Below are 6,982 nucleotides of genomic sequence, written 5' to 3'. Positions count from 1 at the left end.
TCGTTCAATATAAGATAGTCTATGTCTATTAAGATTGGTTTTTGGAGTCTTTTTTATTTCAACTCCAAATTTTGTTACTTTTACGGTCATCCTCATCCCGTAAAATCCATATCGAAAATACAAACTGAAAATCTATGTTTAGCACTAGCGACGAAAAAAAGCATAGATGTGGCTGCTTAAGTGACTAAATAAGGAATAAAGAAGCTGAGATTATGTTGTGCATATTATATAGGTACTTCTATGAAGGTATGGCTTACATGTGCAAAGAAATGTAATCGTTAATCTTATCTATTAATTTAAACCTGCTTAAAATGTGTCTGTCTGTGTATTTGAGCATAATTATTTTCAATTACAATTGATATACGACTACAAACTTAAACGAATTATTCTGTAGGTAGTTATTTTATGTATTAATCGCGATAATATCACCATTTCGAATTTCGCGAAATTATTGCTCCCGAACGTAGTGCCGCGCGGCCGACGTACAGTCGGCCAAGAAAGTGGTCTACCAGTTTTGACAAAAGTTTCTGTGAGATCAAATTATCACTAAGGTTGACTTTTCTAACGGAGTGTAAGAGATGCACAAATATGACATATTGTCTATTATTTGAGATTTCTGACATTTAAAGTCATGGGTTATATTATTTTGATTTTGACCTTTGTTATAAATGCAGTAGGCTATTATTTTGCGGTAATGTTATAATATGATTCCTTTAATTAAAACATTTCGATCTTTTTTAAAGAAAAACTTTTTGCAACGGAAAAATAAATTATCACTGACAAGTGTCAAGTATTTTTGTCAACGTAAATTCAACAAAAGTGTTCTTATATATTATTCTAATTTATTTCGGTAATGCCTCGTAATTTATCAAGAGCCGAACGAGCTAATATTATAGCACTCCATAACGAGGGCTTCAGTAATAGTTGGATTTCTAGGCATCTAAATGTGTCCGTAAGTGTCATTTAGTTCACCAAGACGTAGTTCAGCGGCGGCCTTACCCATTGCGAGGCTCCGGGCGGCAGGTCTTTGCGAGGTCCTTAATCCTTCGTGAAAAGTATGTGAAGCGAAAATATAGTTAAATAAATCTATATTTTTGCTGACGCTGACGTAGTTTAAACATTACACTTATTCTCATTATCCTATATTTATTTAAGTCTTAATTTTAGAGGCAAGCAGTTCGTTTATGGATTACACGTGATGGCGAAGAGGGAAACTTAAATGATCGTCATTGCAGCGGTCGTCGTCGTGAAATCTCAAACGATCAAAGAGAAATGATGAGACGTGAATATGATAATAATGGTTTCGTGCAGACTAAATATTTTGCAACAATGTTTGTTGTTACTATTCAAACAATCAGAAATCACTTGCATTATATGGGTTTGCATTATAGACATTACGCAAAAAAAATTATATGACTGAAAATCATAAAAATGCTCGATTGAATTTCGCCAGACAGCACTTAGATTTAGATTAGAGTAATACTGTGTTCTGTGAATCCCCTGATTTAAGCCCAATCGAAAACCTTTGGGGCCTTATGGTTCAAAGATGGTGCAACCGCCACGAGCGAACACGCGAAGCTCTTGAGCGACACTGTAATGAAGTAATGGGATGGAGGCAACCCGCGGGTCCGATCTCTGCCTACAGATAGTAGGCTCAATGAGAGACCGTCTTCAAGCAGTAATTGACGCTGATGTCGGATACACTAGATATTAATAGGATTATTTTATATTTTTGTTTTCTCACAACTAGAAATAAAGACTGACAGCTGAAGTTTCTTATTTGGTATTATAATAATATAAAATGATTATTCAATAAAGATAATCTAATTGTTTCTTCTATCATTGTTAATTATTTTACAAAGCTAAATAAAACAGAGCAAAAAATTACATTTGAATACAAATATATTTGTAGACGAGCACTGTTTTAGTTACGCTGATAGATAGGAATAAACTTGAAAATTGGCTCTAAATTTGCGATGATAAATGATAATTGAATTAGTTAATTCGAGAACTTTTGAACCCCATAGTAACTTCAGCCGTTTACGAATTGGCCGACTTATTGAAATAATGCTTAAACAAAACACGACGATGTCAGTTGTCAATTCAAACTTGACACATGACATGACGTAAATACATAACGATAAAGAAAGCAATTGTCACTGTCATAACATTATTGCAAGGAGAAATCGACCTTGTTGTCTCATGACGTTCAAATGAACATCGACCGTAGGGTGGTAGACCAATTTCTTGGCTGACTGTACATCGTTGCGCACCCGACTGCTTTCCTGTGGTTTTCCTGCAATGTGCGCTTGAGGGGTGGGGTAATTCGAACCGGTGCGGGGCGGAGCGTGGCCATTCTGTACGTTAGTACTAATATATTCTGTGCCCTGGATTTAAAGCCGTGGGGTGTTGATAGCTAGTGGACACTACCACAGTGTTTTCCCAAGAAAGTCTTGACGGTTTGCGGCCTGTTGTCAACTGACAACCATGATTACTCCGTGAAGAGTATACCAACTTAGAAGAAGTAGCAATACAAATACCTAAAACTAGGGCATTCACTAAATATTATGTCGCACAAGTTTTATCAACTTCCACTAACGGGCTTTGGGCGTAGCGAATCAGTAGCGGTTACACTCAACTTCGCCTTTAGTTCCTAGTTAGTTGTTAACTTTCATTATAGTCCGTTTAATTTCCAGATAGTTCATTTAATAATGTTACCGTAAATTGCTTCAACTTTGCCATCTGGCCCCAACATTGCCTGATTCGATCTAGAGTCGATAACTTAGCACCCCTTAGGTTTTAAAACCTTTATCCCCCCGTAATAATAATTCCCGTGTAGATAAAAGTTTAAAACCTTTAAGAGTGCTAAGTTATCAACTCTAAATCAACTCAGGCAATGTTGGGGCCAGAGGGCAAAGTTGAAACAGTTTACGGTAAGGCAAATTATACAATTCTGACGAATTGTGTCGAAAATAAATTCAATGAAAAACTAAGCAAAATGAAATGCAATTTCTTGTATAAAGATTTTGATTAGATTGGAGATATATTTCAAATCTTATCTTATCTTACTAAATATTATAAATGTGAAAGTTTGTGAAGATGTTTGGATGTTTGTTACTCAGTCACTTCTAAACCGCTAAACTGATTTAGATGAAATCCGGTATACAGATATTTTGAATCCCGGGGAAGGACATAGATAAAAACTATAGTTGATGGTGTGAGACAATGAAGGCCTCGTTTTCATACTATTGATAATGCAGTTTGAGGGTGGTTTATTGTTTACAAGATGAAATATCGTCACTATTAAAAAAATCGTACCCTCGCCGCAAAAAAAGGGGTTTCATAAGTTTAATCGCTATGTGTGGCATCTGTGGCACCGTAGCTCTTAAACGGGTTGACCGATTCGAATGCCATTTTTTTATTTGAAAGCAGGTTTTCTAGCAATGGATTTTAGACATGTTTCATGAAAATCGGTTCAGCCGTTTTTGAGACATTGAACTTTGAAGCGACAAAGTCGGTGGTTTTCCAACTTTTATTTCTGAGTGAACTTTATACACAATATTCTAATATAATATTCTCTATGTATATACTTGTGTTCTCTGTACTGTTTACTGTATTGGTGTGCAATAAAGAGTTTTTGTATTGTATTGTAATATTTCAAGGTTCAATTTAGTTGACGTAAGTATTATTTTGAGATACGATTTTTTTTCAAAGTTGACGTTATGAAATTTTTGTTTTAGTTTGAAGAATACTTGTAACTTGGTTTTGACATTTATAAACGATTTTCCGATATTTTTAGATTGTAATTTTTGTTGTGTCAGCCAGCTATATGGACCACTGCACTTTTATTCACTGTGACACTGTTTTCCGCACAGAAAATTCCCGTTTAAACTGTGGCATTTAAATTCTAAGCCGATGTGAGGAAAGGTAGCGGAATGTTAAAAGTTTTTGGACGATGGAATTTTCAGCTCTTTTTTTTCAGTATCTCTACATGTGCATAGGTAGGTATTCAATAAACGTACCTACGATTATTCTATACAAACTCTATACTTCACTAATGTTTTGCCAGAAATTTTGTTTGAAAATTATTCAATGTATGTACCTAAGTTTTATTTTTGAAAACGACAGGGTTCGATTTCCGAACTGAGTACAAGTTTTTTTTCAAATGCATGAATGTAGTTTTTCTTGTTACTAAAATCGATGACATAGTTCTTAAGAACAGATCTACGTATCGTAAGAGCGTTTTCAGATTATCCGATCCGATATTGGTATCGGACGCCGATACCGATATCGGGGCAAGTAAAATGTATGAAACATGTACCTGTCTTTCAGATTATCCGATCCGATATCGGATCATATTTCATACGTTTTACTTGCCCCGATATCGTATCGGTGTCCAGTACCGATATCGGATCGGATCATCTGAAAACGCTTTAATAATAATAATAATAATTCATTTATTTTCAAGAACAACATAGGTCCAAATTTAAATACATACAATTCTAAAATTCTAAGTTAATAAGCAAAATGCAAAATTATATTAATGTCACAAATTAGGTAATTAATTAAATTTAGGCTATTAATAAAAAGAAAATATGATATCGGTGCACTTTAAACACCATTTCTTTTTACGTGAACCAACATGCAATGGTTCATGTAAGGACAGTCAAATCTATCAGCAATCATGGACAAAATAGTGTTGCGGCTCGCGCGCACTCTGCTGGCCAAGGACGCGCAGCGCCTGCGCACAGTGGTGTAGAAGCAGGCGGTGCGCGCCTCCGCGAACATGCCCGACGCGCTGCAGCGTCGCGCCAGCCGCAACATAACCCTGAACGCGTCGTTGTACTGTACGCGCAGAGCGCTGAGCGACTTACGGGTACAGCGGGCCCACAGACTGCACGTGTACAACGAAGTGCAGTATGCACGAAATAGAGTTATTTTGACTTCTCTCGTACAACGCGCAAACCTGCGTGCCAGCATGTTCGCCCTTATCGCCAGCGCTCTGCGCTCCCTCTCTATATCAGCGTCATCCTTTAGGTCTTCCGTGAGCAGGTGGCCGAGATATTTAAATTGCGTCACACGTTTCAATTGTACACCATTCAACATTATTGGCGGTACATCTGTTGGAAGCCGAGCTCTAGGCCTGAAAACCATGATCTCGCTCTTTTTCGCATTATAAATTAGACCATGTCGCTCAGCAAACCTCACACAAGTGTTCAGGAGTGTCTTTAGACCGCCCACCGACGCGCTCAGTAGCACCATGTCATCTGCGTAACTTAGGTTATTGACACATATATCGTCGATATGGCAGCCGACATGCTGACTACTGAGCGCGACGATGAGCGCGTTTATATAAATATTAAAAAGTTTCGGTGAGGTGAGGCCACCCTGCCTAACTCCACTCTGTAGCCTATACGGCGAGGAGAACCGACCCGCCCATCGAACATTGTTTACTTGATTACTATACCAGTACTTAAACATATTAATAATTTCGACAGGCACATCACACTCCCTCAACTTCTTCCACAAGAGGTCGTAATCTACCAAGTCGAACGCCTTTGACAAGTCGAGAAAACATGCAAAAACAGGCGTTCTACGAGTAGTGTAGTAGCTAACGACATGCTTAAGACTCAATATGGCAGACTCAGTCGACAGCCCAGGTTTAAACCCAAACTGGTTGTCGTGTAACGTCAGGTATTTATCCAATTGAGTATCAAGCAAACCGTCAAGCACTTTAGCGATTATCGTGGCCAGAGAGATAGGTCTATAATTATTTTTATCTGATATATCTCCCACCTTACTCTTGACGATAGGCACCACAACGGTCTTCATTAGCTCCACCGGCAAATATGAGTGACGTAAGCAAAGGGAATAAAACATTGCCAATACTCTAGGAAGGTGCGGCCCAGCATGCCGGAGATGCTCGATACTCAGACCGTCGTGACCGGGTGACTTACCCTTCGACATATGTTTAATTACCCGTGCTACATCTTTCGCTGTAATCACAAGAAAACTGTCATCACAACTCGTCTGAGCATCCAGCATCGACGAAGATGGCCCCAGCGGCGACTTCACCTCAAAATGATCCTTAAATAATTCGGCTATTGCACCGGGGTCAGTTACACCATTAATGCTCACAGGCAAGCCAGGGGCAGAATTCAACTTATTTGTGCTCTTCCAAAAACTCTTAAAGTCACATTTCGAGTGATATGATGCCAGCAAGTCCATTTTTATTTGATCCTGATGATTTTGGCACCATTTCAACTTTGACTTAAAGATTTTACGGCTCAAACACATTGCCTCATATAAATGACCACTAGAAGGTTTTCCGTAAGCATTCCAAGCATTAAAGTCTAATTTTGCCTGCCTGTGTGCATCACCAACGTGCTTATTCCAGCCCACAATGCGCCTATCTTTGCCTCTTTTCATCCCAGCCCCTCGGTAAGTCGACACAGCAGCCTGTCCCAGAGCATCGACAATATCAGTGTACATTCGATTAATAATATTTCTGTGTTCAATATCACTGCAAAAACCAGAAAAACAACAATCACGCAATTCTTCCGGGTAGTCCATTAACCTCAAGATATTATGGCAGCATTTTTCGTACATGTCAGTTTGACATCCATCTCTATGGCCCCATATTACCCGGTGGTCATCAATATAGCCTTTAACAAACATATTATTGGAAAATACTTTTGGTCTAATTATACCAAGGTCAATTTCCAAACACAAGGGAAAATGATCGGACCAATATGTGCCATATTTTACATCTACTTTTACAATTGACTTAAGAGCGCCTTCGGTTACTACACAGTGATCCAACCACCTTCGAGATCCGTGGGCATCACTAATGAAAGTGTATGTTTCGGAGGAGACACCCAAAAACTCAGTATCCGCAATAGTCCAATCACAATCGGTACAAAAGTCTGCTAACTCTGTGTAGAATAGACTATTAGGGTGCGCATTCAAGTCACCGAGTATA

This window comes from Choristoneura fumiferana, chromosome 2 (assembly GCF_025370935.1).
Source record: "Choristoneura fumiferana chromosome 2, NRCan_CFum_1, whole genome shotgun sequence".
Classification (NCBI taxonomy): Eukaryota; Metazoa; Arthropoda; class Insecta; order Lepidoptera; family Tortricidae; genus Choristoneura; species Choristoneura fumiferana.
The sequence above is the reverse complement of the archived record's forward strand: the minus strand, read 5'-3'. Positions refer to the sequence as shown.